The sequence below is a fragment of the Dermochelys coriacea genome, chromosome 6, assembly GCF_009764565.3.
Source record: "Dermochelys coriacea isolate rDerCor1 chromosome 6, rDerCor1.pri.v4, whole genome shotgun sequence".
Taxonomy (NCBI): Eukaryota; Metazoa; Chordata; order Testudines; family Dermochelyidae; genus Dermochelys; species Dermochelys coriacea.
The window spans coordinates 91,300,382-91,314,327 of NC_050073.1; the positions used below are offsets into that span (position 1 = coordinate 91,300,382).

Here is a 13,946-nt window from a genome sequence, read left to right on the forward strand (position 1 = left end):
ACTAAAACTGTCAGAAAGTTCTCTTCAGAATTCCTGTCTGAACCAGAACCTTGGATCAGAACTTTAGGTGAACTCATATCTAGGTGAATACCCAGAGCCCACTTCTGTGACTTTCCCTGTATATAGTTAAGGATCTATTGGGACTTTGTTTACTGCGTGGTGGTATCTTTAATGTGGTTTTTGAGACAGAATGGGTGCAGAGTGTTACAGAGGAAACATACACACTGTGCTCTCTCTCATGAAGACTTGGCTTTTGTTCCTTTGCATTTGCTTATTTTTCCTTAATCTAAAATAACTCATTCAGACTAATAGTATAGTCTTGCCCTTTGTGTATGGCATCTCTAGCATTTACTACTTATTAATATCATATCAAAATGTGCAGAATCCTTTACAGGCAAGTACTGCATAAAGATAAAGGCCCTGCCTTAAGGAGCTTATAGGCTAATTAGATTATGCCCAGGTATAGGCTGGAGAATAGGATACAATAAAAACTAGAGTTTGTGCGGTGATGTTTATCACAGGTCTTCTTAGTACCCCCTCAGAAATGTGGGGAGGTGAGGATGGGGATGGGAGTTGGTATCTTTCTCTCCCTTTCTTCCCCACTGTCAATCTTTTACAGAGGGGAGGCCTAGGGCTCTAGTTATACATTATTTTTTCAGGATTTCTGATGCATTTCTATTTCTTCTTGGGATCATAACCCATAATACTATGAGAAAGGATGTCCCCAACATATTTCTGACCCAATCACAAGTGGGAACTACCCAGTTACCTCCCAAGAAATCAAACCCTCTTTTACGGATATCTTTAGGCTAATTTTAGCATATTTATATATATGGCTAATGTGGAGAAACATGTTCATCAGTCACTAATTTTACCATTATCTAGCCTTAAATTGCAGCATTTCATTATTATTATTGTTTTAATTTGTCCATAATCCTGATTTCCAAGGAAGCTGTGACAGCACCAGGAGAAATTAATATGACATGTCATACAGTAGGGAATCAGTTCTCCGAATATGCACAAAACCTTCCTCCAGGCTGAAATTCTGTGGTTTTGACACAGCTGAGGGAGAAGCAATTAAGACTGCACATTGATTGCTAAATAATTACCAGTTACATGGTATCCACTTAGAGTCCCATGCAAAAAGAAAAGGACCTGAAGGCAGGTTTTTTTTATATATTTGATGAGAACAAATTCCTGGTGTCAACTGAATTTCTGCCAGGGCTCTTGAGCTCTCTGTGATGAATGTGAGAAATGCATATGGCAATTGTGCTTATGCTCAGTGATGACAGACAGCACTGAATGGACTCTTAAGAGATCAGCTAACAATTCTGAGGGGATTTCTGCAGTAGAGGATCCTCAGTTCCTCCAAGCATGAGCTTTTCCCTCACCTTAAGGGAACTCAAAAGAAAATATATGCTGCGTGTACTGCATATAACTGTCAATTCTGGGGTGGAACATGGCAGTTGTTTAGGACCAGAACGGGAAAACATACATCACATACAATTGATAAAGCAAGGGCAATTTGGGAGGCCAGAGGGAAGTTTGTGCAGGACCACCAGGGTTTAGTAGTAAGTCTATCACCCGTACACTTCTGAAAAGTGCTGTGGAATCATTAATGATCATAATTGATCAGGGACCTTAATTTGACATTTCCCTCTTTCCTTTATCTTTAGTGGCAAATCATCCCCCCTCCATGATTGCAGATGACTCCACTGCTGAGGATGGCCCCACATGTGGTATACAGAGAATAGAATCTGGGGCCATATGAAGCGGTCCATGCTTTCCCTGTGAGACCCCAGCATCGTGAGTGCTTCCAGTGCAGTAGCACTCAGGAGCCAGGGCAGAGTGGGCCTGTAGAGGTGTATGGGTGAGGTGGGTATATCTGCCGCTGAATGGGCCACTGTTCCTCCTTGAGAATGCAACCCTACTCTAGGTGGAGCTACAGCAAGCTCTGGGTTGCAGTGGTGGACATGTAATAGCGCGGTTGTCATTCTGCCCTACAAGGGGAGAGGAGTCCTCTTTTTCCTATCCCCATGGACTCCTCCTACATGAGATCCATATATATGGGACTGGTGCTGGGGGTGAGTGGAGGAGGAATTAGCTTCTAAGAAATATTTAATTGAGGGGTGGGGAGTGAATATTTTTTCTCAGCCTTCAGGAGATTTTGTAGTAACTCTGTTCTGGACCATCAGGCCCGCTTTGGATCATGGCTTCCTCACTCCTCTGTGAATTTGTTTCCATTGGTAAGGGGAACCTGAACACAGTCTCCTTGCTCTACTCTGCCATCCTTTTAGGGAAAGCTCAGCGGTATCTGTACTGCAATTCCAGCCGCTCCACTCTCTTTCTTCTTCTCCTGCTTGCACCAACATCATCACCTTGCGTCAATAAGAACGATCGTGTATCGGTTGGTGTCCCTGACATACACCGCAGTGAGAGGGCCTTTCCCCACTTAAACTGAGTACATACCCACTCTCTTCCTACTTTTTTGCCGTAGTCCTGATGGTGTCACCGCTGCCCAACGCCAGCCTTCATTTAACCCCTGGATCAGGGTTTGAGATCAGAGTTTTCCTTTTCCTAGCTGGGCTGCCCTCCCAGATAAAGGGTCCCACCTGTCTGAGCTATCTGCATATTTTAAAGGCCCAAGATATCCGCCTTTCTCTCTCCTACTTTTAATAAAAACAACTCTGCCGTGTGAAGGCAAGCGATGGGGAGTTTGGCTGTCAAAAGCTATCATAGTCGCCATACCAGTCCTTTTGGGAGACACAGCCCTTTTCTTCCCCACTCCCACTTTCTCTGCCAGAGCCGCCCGGGGGGGGGCAAGTGGGGCAATTTGCCCCAGGCCCCAGTTCCCAGAGGGGCCCCCCACGAGAATGTCTGAAGTCTGAGGTCTGAGACAGGGAAGAGGCCAGTAGCGTAGCTAGGGGGGGAGCAAGGCAGCAGCCCACTGAGCACAAGTGGTGCCTTTTTAATTTTTACTCAGTGGCGAACAGGGGTCCTTCAGTGCCGCCGAAGACCCGGAGCGAGTGAAGGACCCGCTGCCGAAGTGCCGAAGAAGACCTGCAGCGCTGCCGGGTGAGTACAAGCAGCTGGCACCCTTTTTTATGTCTGCTCCCCCTGTTTGCTCCACCTGCTCAAGTGCCCAAGGCCCCCTGAATCCTCTGGGTGGCCCTGTTCTCTGCATATAAATTACACCACAGAAAGGATTCACTCTGAGGGACAGCAGCTGCTGCTGCTGCCTCCTGCCTTCTCTTGTGGTGTTTGCCCCCAGTAAATTAATGCACTGATCCTCATCTGTAGAGGATGTCCAGAGGACATACTGAATCAGTGCACGCCATAGCTGCCCGGATCACACTTCTTTACTGGGCTCCGCCTACATGTTAGGTGGTGCCGGCTCACTCGGGGTGAAATTCTGTCTCCATTGAAGTGAATGGCAACCCCCACATTGACTTCAATCAGGCCAGGATTTCACTCCTGGTCCCTTTGTGGAAAGGAGGCTGCCTATGGTTCCCCTATGGTGGACTTTTTGTCACCTCATAATTTGGGAGACTCCACCCACATCTATGCTGGCAGAAATTAGTGCAAACCCTGAGATGAAACTCAGCCACGATTTTTATCTTTACATTGTCCTTTCCAGCTCACCCCTGATCCTGCCGTAGCAGCATGAATATCCAGAAGTGCGTTCTCTCCCTTCCTCTCTTATCTCCATGGAGAAGTGACACAGGGAAACGATCTTGTGCTCGGACTTAGAAATGCAGCAGTCTAATTTCATTAGCTGTTTTGTTTCTCTCCCCAGGAGCAGCTGTGACACCATCCTTAGAAAGAACAGAGATCCTATCTTATACTCAGCATGAATACCAGCACAGTGGACATCCTGCATTCCTTATGCACCATTGACTTCACTGGCAGTTGTGGGTGCATGAGGAATGCAGGATTGGGCCCATAAATGAGGCCAAACAGCCAAGCTGATTGCTAGATCACCAGCTTTACTGTTATGGCACCAAAAATAAAACTGGAAACACATTGTAATCAATTTTAGCATGAAAAATTCAAAAGTCACATGACGGACACTGGCACAGGCTTTTCTGAATGAGCTGTTTGTTTGTTATGAAATATGTACTGCTCAAAATGACCCAAATTCAGCTTTCCAGCCTGAAAAAAGCCTCCAGTAAGAGACTGGTGCAGTAAGTGCAGATGCACATTTTGATATGAAAAGAAAAAGCACCATCGTATCAGTGCTAGAAGAGTAACTGACAGGGGTGAAGGGGCCAAAATTCAACTAACCTCTGCTCTTTTTTCTGTCTAGTTGCAAAACGTGTGTACACTTAAATAACAAAATCAGAGCTGGCAGCCCAGCATTGAGCACAACCGGCTCTACAGTAATGATCGGTTTATACACCCAGTGATCCTAACTAACAGCTGAGAGTGCCCTTGTGCTCTCCTGTTACTGCTGAATTGATTTGAACTTTATTGTTATTTATTGCTTGCAATATTATCATAGCCTAAAAGAGCCCCAGTCACATATCAGGACCCCTTGTGCTAGATGCTGTACAAACGCAGAACAAAAAGACAGTCCCTGCCCAAAGAACTTCCAGTCAAAGTATGAGACAAGAATCAACAGATGGATGCAAACAGACAGAGGAGTATGAGGAAACAATAAGAGAATATTTGTCATCATGACAGGCAATGGCCTCAGCACACCAGCAACCTAATTGTTGTCAAGTTCTTTGCGGACATCACGGTGAAGGAATTTTGAGGAGGGATTTGAAGGAGATGAATTAGGTAGCTTTGCAGATGTTTATGGGGAGCACCTCCCAAGCATGAGGGGCAACCTGGCAGAAAGCTTTAATCTCTTAGAAGCAGGCAGGTGACCCTAACACCATACAATACACATCCTAGTGCTCCAGGCCACCTTTACAACTGCTTGAGATGGGAAGGCTTTTTCGTGAACATTTTCACAAAACACTTTCCCCTGTTTAAATAGATAGAAAGAAATTTTCATTTTTCGTTTTTTGCCAACTAGCTCACAACAAATTAGTATGTACAGGTCAGTGCTCCTGGCAAACCAGCATACTCAGCCCGGTATGCTTGTGCAACCTTGCAATAAAAACAAACAAACCAGTCTTCACGACACAGGGCTCATGAAAAGAGCTATGATGACAAAGCAGCTAGCAGTATTCACTCTCTAGCACTTTTGAGCCATTCCGCAGGAACAGAACAGTCTGTGTAGTCATGAGGAACTGCTGATAATAACACAGTGTATGCTCAAGAGCTCCCAGAAATTCCACAGAGACCAGTGTGCTCAGGCCAGTGCTCACCCTACAATAAACATGTAAGAGAGGAAACCTTTGGCAAGGCTATAAGATTTTCATTTCCAGATTCCAAATGTTTATTAATGACAACTGTGGGAAATTAAAATGTAGAAAAATAAGAAAATTAGCAGGTTAAGTATCCTCTTCAAAGTAAAAGGTAAAACAGCTTATTTCATCACCATCCCTGATAACGGATTTGAATCTGGTGCCTGGTAAAAATCAAATGCCAAGTTCATCCCAGTAGAAATCCATTTTCTACCATGCAATGAAGTCCTGCCAGTAAGTAATTGCTCAAATCACACAGACTAGTACAGCTTGCAGTGACTAGTGTCACCATGTGAGGTCTCTCTAGATGAGGGCTGGGTTAGGAAGTCACAGAGTGTTATATTGTTAAAACCAAAAGGACGTTAAACATCTCATCACTTGTTTCTCCTGTGCTCTTTACTCACCTCTGGCCTTTGGGGGCTGTGAAATGAGACTGGTCGTTTTCACATTCTTCCCCTGAGCTGTTAGAAGTGCTGATTCTCATGCACATGCTCGGTGTGTTTGGGTTTCTAATGCTGCAGGGGAATATTTACAAGTAAACAAAATTGCTTTTTTTTTCAGGAAAATATTTAATAGGCAGAAAGTTAATTTAAAAATAAATAAATCCTAGCTGCATTTTGTTCATCTTTTGTAAAACCTTAATTTTACAAAACCTAAGTTTGGGGCCTGTGCTTTTTAGCAATGCCCCTTTAAATCCATTTTACAATAAACCCTGTGCCTGTCTGTCTTCCCTCCACTCTGCTGTGAAAAGACTCTGGAGTATAAACTCCTCCCTCCTTATGTGCACTGGGGCCTGGCTGTACCATCTGCTGTGCATGCAGCGCTCACTACTACGGGCAGTGTTGAACACCTTCCCCTCATGCTAGTGAAAGAGGGACTCGGTGTCTTTGTTAGGCGAATGGCAGTTAGAAGAAGACAATTTTTTTTTTCAGTTACAAAGCCCAGCACATGGCAGGTAGCAAGTGTCTTCATTCAAATGTATCTTACTGAATCGAGCCTCCAGATTCCTTCTCCCCAAAAAGATTAAGTCAGCATAAATGTATGTAAGAAACCCAACTGTTCGTGATTATTAAGGAGGTGATTTGACTGATCAATAACGCTGCTAGTGTCAGCCACGGTGTTGGTGGTATCTGTTTGAGCTCCCCTCCACTACAGCTCTGCCAGTTCACCTTGCTGTTCCAGTCCTAGGCTCCAACTCCATAGCTGTGTCCCAGCCCCTCACTGCCAATCTGCCGCCCCCATGCTGTTCTCTCAGCTCTTCACACAAGGCCAATGAGCTGCAGGCTTTTAATCAGTCCTGCCCACTTTAGTTAACTTAGCACATTCACATCTGATTCCTTATTTTTCTGGGAAAGAAAACCCTTGTAAGCAATTTTTCAGACTAACCAGGTCACCTAGCTTTCTCATAGAGTAGGTTACAATTACATTAGCAGGTATTAGCCAGGTAAAACACCCTGAGCAGATCTAGGCAAACACCTGTGTCAATAGAAAAGGAGTACTTGTGGCACCTTAGAGACTAACAAATTTATTTGAGCATAAGCTTTCGTGAGCTATAGCTCACTTCATCGGATGGAAAGCTTATGCTCAAATAAATTTGTTAGTCTCTAAGGTGCCACAAGTACTCCTTTTCTTTTTGCGAACACAGACTAACATGGCTGCTACTCTGAAACCTGTGTCAATATATTCCTTTGAGCAGGAAGTCAGTATTTGGATATTCCTTTGGCCAGGTCTACACTTAAAACTTAGCTTGACATAGCTGTGGTGCTCAGGGGTATGAAAAATCCAGGACCCTGAGTGCTGTAGTTAAGCCAACCTAACCCCTGGTGTAGGATGCTGCTAGGTCGATGGAAGTATGCTTTTGTTGATCCAGTTGCCATTGCTTGGGGAGGTGGAGTTCCTACAGCAATGTAAAACCCCCTTCTGTTGCTATAGACTGCATCTACACTATGAGCGACACATAGCTGTGTTGCTCTAGTCCATGCAGTGTAAACCGGGCCTTTGTATCCGAGCAGGTTCATGATGAAGAAGTAGGTGAAGAATTATTCTTGAATTAGAGTTGGACCTGAACCCCAAAGTTCAGATCAGGAGCCAAACTCCTCCGAAGCTTGGGGGGGGGTGTTTGGGGTGTGTGTTGTTGGCTCTGGCCCATCTGTCATCATGATATTAAGATATAAGAGAGCAACTGTCCCCCTTCATTCTGCTTTATAGCACAGACAAATAGGCTGCACTGTCAGGTCTCATTTCCGCCCACTGATTTTGTCACTGAACAACTCAGCATCACTAAATTAGTCACAGTCCTGTGCACCAGTGAGTGTCAAGAACAATGATCATCAGCCAAGCAAGGAGAGAGATCAGGTTTCTAATGGTGCTTTTACATTAACAGGCAAGACTGAGCTTGAGAAGTGAGACACTTCTTAGTATTTAATGCTCAGAACAATTCAACAGTACCAGGGAATCCCAAGGGAGCCATGCAGCTGCTCTTCTTATTTCTTCACATTTGCCAAGGAAAAAGATGATATGTTCTCCTTAGCCCTGCTAATGAGAGGCCAGATTCTGATCTCAGCTGAACCAGTGTAAATCCAGAGTAAAAACACAGATGCCAGTGGTGTCACTTTGGATTTATAGAAGTGTAAGATAAATTCTGGTCCCATGGTAATGTTCTCCTGTGAGTCAGAGCTTTGGGACAACCAAATCAGCTCCTGAAAACCACATTCTAGGTTTAATGCACGATCCAGTGTGTATAATAATAACTGACACCTTCAAGATTATCTAGTTAGTTCATTGTAGATCTTCATCCTGCTGTGGTCTGTTAGGAAATAATAAAATGACCTATGAGTGAGCAACACTGCTGAAAAAAAAACTGTCACCTTTTAAGGTAAAATATCTTGTTAAAATTATTTGAAATCTGGGTAAAAATGGACGCACTGACATCAAGTGGGTGGGGTGAATCCTGTTAGACTGAATTCTGATCTCTATCTCTCATATATGTATATATGTGTGTGTGTGTGTGTGTGTGTATATATATATACACACACACACACCTCCTGCTATTTTTCTGGGACAATGTTCCCACTAAGCATTAAAAAGAGAGAGTGAGTCAATATTTACAAAGACTATGTCCCCCAGATGAGCCATGAGGAAACAGAATAGCTTTTCCCACTGGAGCAATAGATCCATTGAATAATTACAGGTGCACAGGAGCTGCAGTCAAGTGGTGATGCTGGTAGTATGTGCTGTTCTCAAACAGGCATACTTTGGATAGCAAGCTGGTTTTTTCCATGTTCAAGCAGCCACCATTTTCCTAGGTTGACTGTTGGAGTTGGGGTAGGAGCAGTGGTGAGCTGGAGCCGGTTCGCACGGGTTCGCTGGAACTAGTTGTTAAATTTAGAAGCCTTTTTAGAACCGGTGGAGGAACAACCGGTTCTAAAAGGGCTTCTAAATTGACCAACTGGCCTTAGGCGCCGACTCCATGGGTGCTCCGGGGCTGGAGCACCCAAGGGGAAAATTTGGTGGGTGCAGAGCACCCACCGGCAGCTCCCTGCTCCGCGCTTGGCCCCAGCTCACCTCCGCTCCGCCTCCGCCTCTGAACGCGCTGCCTTGCTCTGCTTCTCCGCCCCCCCCCCCCAGTTTCCCACGAATCAGCTGTTTGCGCGGGAAGCCTGGGAGGGCTGAGAAGCAAGCAGCGGCTTCGTGCTCAGGCCCAGGGAGGCGGAGGCGGAGGTGAGCTGGGGCGGGGAGCAGTTCCCCTGCACAGCGCCCGGGTTACCTGCTGCGGCGTGGGCAGACCTCCTCGCGCCCCAGCTCACCTCTGCTCCGCCTCCCTGGGCCTGAGCGCAAAGTCGCCGCTTGCTTCTCAGCCCTCCCAGGCTTCCTGCGCGAACAGCTGATTCGAGGGAAGCGGGCGGGGGGGCGAAGAAGCAGAGCGGGGCAGCGCGTTCAGAGGAGGAGGTGGAGTGGAGGTGAGCTGGGGCCGAGCGGACGGCGGGGAGCTGCTGGTGGGTGCTCTGCACCCACCAAATTCTCCCTGTGGGTGCTCCAGCCCCGGAGCACCCAGGGAGTCGGTGCCTAAGGAGCCACTTTTGATGTGATCAGTGGGGGGAGCGGCCGCTCCCCCTGTTCCCCCCCCCATGCTACCCCGCCCCTAGGAGCCAGAGGGACCTGCTGGATGCTTCCTGGGAGCTGCTCCAGATAAGCACCAGTGGACTCCCCACCTTGCCCCCGGCAGGTCCCTCTGGCTCTTAGGGGCAGGGCGGGGTGGGCATCCACTACGGTGGCCCATGAGACCCTCCTGCCCGGTTCTGGGGGCAGTCAGGGGATGGGCAGGGGTCCCGGGGGGGGATGTCAAGAAACGTGGAGGATTGGATGGAGCAGGAGTCCCGGGGGGCAGGGGTGGGCTATGACCCCCTCTTGGGGTGAGGAGGGAACCGGTTGTTAAGATTTTGGCAGCTTATCACTAGGTAGGAGGAATCCAGAGTTCTTTTCTCTGTGTCTCCAGAGTGAACAGTTGCTTTAAACGGGAACTGTAAAGAAAAAAAATTAAATTGTGCTTGTGCCTTGTTTATGATAGGTATAAGGAACTTCCAAAAGCTACTTTTTACCACTTGCATTTACCTTAGAAATACCAGTAATGTCAAGTCTTGTCCTTTCTGGGTTTGATGGAGATCTCCTTGGAAGACTCAGGGGAATGAATACGAGAACAAACAAGCACCTTTCACTTAACCCCCCGCCCCAATCAACCATATTTCCCCTACAAGGATGGAAGATTACAAGGAGAGAGATTATTATTTGTATTTTTAGATATTTGGGAGATGCTCCAGCTCTGTGGTGGGGCCATATAAGAACTAGATAGAACTATCTAACAAGATAGAAATGGACTGGGAGCTTTCCCATCCCTTAAGTGAAAGAGTAGGGGAGTGAGTCTTTGATAAAGAGCTCTTTCCTCCCAGGTTTGCTAGGCATTTTTAAATTGTTTGTGTTTAATTTCCATTTAACACAGAGTTTTAAAATGACTGAATAAGATTCACTTTCCTTTTCGAATAAGTAGGTTTCAACTCTTTGTAGCCTGTGATGTCATAATCCTATTTTTAGTTCTCCAGTCATCCGTAGGGTGTTCTGGGAGAATAGTATAGACAAGACCTCAACTTTGAATGAAAAAAACCCAGCCCCTTTACAAATAAAGAAACAAATAAATAGAAAGCCTCATAGGCCCAGGGAAGCAAAAAAGGGCACAAGCCAATTCCCCCCCCCCCCTTTCCAGGTCACTTGTAGCCAGGAAAAAAGAGGTTTCCTCATGTGCAAGATATTATTGATGTTACCAAGGCAAATAATAGCAGGGCCTGCTCTTCCTCGTAGACTGATTACACACGGACAAGATAAATGTGGGGCAAGGAATGCTAAATCAAGATTAACTGCTGAGAAATGGGATACTTGGTAGGAAAGAAGCAGAACAGAAGAGAATTAAGCAGAAAAGATACTGAAATGTAAGGAGACTTAAATGAAAGATAGGAGAGAAAAAGGTGTACAATTAATACATTAATGAGGGACATCAGGTAGATAGATCTGAGCTGCTGTAGAGAGGGATCACACTGCTTGAGGTTCAGAAGAGTGGGTTAATTTCATGAATTAAATAGTAAGAGGCTGTGACTGTTGATGGGCAGTTGAAAACAATAATGATACTGGGAGTGAAAGAAATTTCATTAGTGCTTGAATGCCTAATTCCCCCTTCTATTCCCCCAGCCTCTTGATGGTATTTCAGTAGCATAAAGAAACCCAAAAGAGATGAGGGAAGTGTCCCTCAGGAAATAGCTCTGCTGTAAGGTAGCATTAAACATAATGAGTGTGATTCTAAGAGCTGCAACACAGAACTCGCAGCCTAGGGAGAGAGGGGGTCTGATGGCTTTACGATGCATTCACAAGCTGCATAGGTTATGGTAGCCTCCCTAGGCAGCCCTATGGGCTCCAGCGCTATCCAAAATCTCTGCAGCACAACCTGCTGTAGCCCTGCACTTCATGCACACCTCCACCCCTAGTATGTCCCATACACCAGGGCTTGCAAAGGAGTCTTCAGATGGCAGCTTTCTGATTGTTGTCCACAATGGTTCCTTTGTGCCATTCTGGCCCTTTGACATGGTGTAAAGGTGGCAGGACAGGAGTGAGGACCTCATCCATTATGGGTGAAAAAATTAATGGTGATTTACTATGTCTGTCATGCCCAGATACTGCATTGGACCAGATGGCAGAAGATAAGATAGTGGTGGTTTCATCATGCACTGCCAGTTTGGAGGCATTAGCTGTGGTGGAACTAGAGATTAACTAGAGATCAAATTTCCTAAACTATGCAAACTGGTAAACTGTAAAATCAGATGGCCATATATACATCCAGTAGGCAAACATCATCCATTTCACAGAATCATGAAGGACCTGGTTCTGCTAGTTGGGCTAGTGCTGGGAAGACACTGTATCATATGGGTTTATTTTCCAAGTAGAAAAAAGAGTTATGCTTGCTTGTGGGACTGAAAAAGTTATTGTTTGACTAAAACAAATTGTAGACAATACATGTTAATGGCCTAACATCCACCTCTCCATTCATCTAGGTATTTATACTGCACTCTTCATCATATCCAGCTGCCTATGGACATGGACTTGGATGCTGAACAACAGACAATAAGCTGTAATGCTTGTATGTGGGATTGATGTTTTCATGATCACAAGCCTTTGCACACTCTAGATTTACTGCTTCATCCTTGGGTAAAACTAAGTTTAGGTCTAGATGGTGAGTATTAAATATTTACTAGGATCCACTGCCTCATATGGCAGGCAGAATCATAGACTTTAAGGTCAGAAGGGACCATTATGATTGTCTAGTCTGACCTCTTGCACAACACAGGCCACAGAATCTTACCCACCCACTCCTGTAACAAACCTCTAACCTATGTCTGAGCTATTAAAATCCTCAAATCGTGGTTTAAAGACTTGGAGTTGCAGAGAATCCTCCAGCAAGTGACCCATGCCCCACACTGCAGAGGAAGGCGAAACCCCCCCAGGGCCTCTGCCAATCTGCCCCGGAGGAGAATTCCTTCCCGACCCCAAATAAGGTGATCAACTAAACCCTGAGCATGTGGGCAAGACTCATCAGCCAGACATCCAGGAAAGAATTCTCTGCAGTAACTCAGATTCCACCCCATCTGACATCCCATCACAGGCCATTGGGCATATTTACCGCTAATAGTTGAAGATTAATTAGCTGCCAAAGTTAGGATATCCCATCATATCATCCCTTCCATAAACTTATCAAGCTTAGTCTTGAAGTCAGATATGCCGTTTGACCCCACTGCTTCCCTTGGAAGGCTGTTCCAGAACTTCACTTCTCTGATGGTTAAAAACCTTCATCTAATTTCAAGTCTAAACTTCCTGATGGCCAGTTTATATCCATTTGTTCTTGTGTCCACATTGGTACTGAGCTTAAATAATTCTTCTTCCTCCGTGGTATTTATCCCTCTGATATATTTATAGAGAGCAACCATATCTACCCTCAGCCTTCTTTTGGTTAGGCTAAAGAAGCCAAGCTCTTTGAGTCTCCTTTCATAAGACAGGTTTTCCTTTCATTGGATCATCCTAGTAGCCCTTCTCTGTACCAGTTCCAGTTTGAATTCATCTTTCTTAAACATGGGAGGCCAGAACTGCACACAATATTCCAGATGAGATCTCACCAGTGCCTTGTATAATGGTACTAACACCTCCTTATCTCTACTGAAAATACCTTGCCTGATGCATCCCAAGACCGCATTAGCTTTTTTGACAGCCATATCATGCTGGCGGCTCATAGTCATCCTATGATCAACTAGTACTCTGAGATCCTTCCCCTCCTCTGTTACTGTCAAGTGATGCATCCCCAGTTTATAACAAAAAATGCTTTTTATTAATCCGTAAATGCATGACCTTATACTTTCCACTATTAAATTTCATCCTATTACCATTACTCCAGTTTTCAAGGTCATCCCAGACCTTCCTGTATGGTATCCTGGTCCTTCTCTGTATTGACAATACCTCCTAGCTTTGTGTCATCCACAAACTCTATTAGAACATTCCTGCCTTTTGTGCCAAGGTCAGTTATAAAAAGATTAAATAAGATTGGTCCCCAAACCGATCTCTGAGGAACTCCACTAGTAACCTCCTTCCAGCCTGAGAGTTCACCTTTCAGTGTGACTGTGATGGGGTTCAGAGTCACCACCGCAGCGCCTCCCGCTGGAACATCTGGGAATTAGCTCTGTCCTCTGCGGTGTGCTCTCTGCCGGTGGTGTCCCATCCGTTGTTTGCTGTGCTGGTATCCAGACTCGCGCTGCTCCCCGCTCGGCGACATCCACTTCAGGACACTGCCCTCCAGCAGTGCCCCCTAGTCCAGTCTAGCCCTCTTCCGGGGGTTTGGTGTTATCAGCAGTCCACAATCTGCACATGCTGTAGTGGCTGGCTGCAGCCTCGGAGTCTAACCCCCTTATTGCAGGGACCAGTCACAGCCTGGATCAGGCCACACTCCTCTTCAGCCAGGTGTAGTACAAGGGGGAAGGGAGAGATCCAGGCCCACCTCCTACT

General features: G+C 45.7%; 1 long non-coding RNA gene across 2 annotated transcripts in view; it reads right to left on the reverse strand.

Moving 5' to 3' along the window:
- Positions 1 to 685: 685 nt before the first annotated feature.
- The window catches only part of LOC122460615, a 42,337-nt gene continuing 29,076 nt past the window's right edge, over positions 686 to 13,946 (reverse strand). The window contains exons 1-3 of one of the 2 annotated variants that reach the window (XR_006282038.1): positions 5,736 to 5,840; positions 3,643 to 3,815; positions 686 to 2,378 (exon numbers count right to left, since the gene is read on the reverse strand). This is a non-coding gene — a long non-coding RNA (uncharacterized LOC122460615). Of the gene's footprint in view, positions 2,379 to 3,642; positions 3,816 to 5,735; positions 5,841 to 13,946 lie in introns of those variants that run through there. The other variant, XR_006282039.1, reaches the window with a different exon arrangement.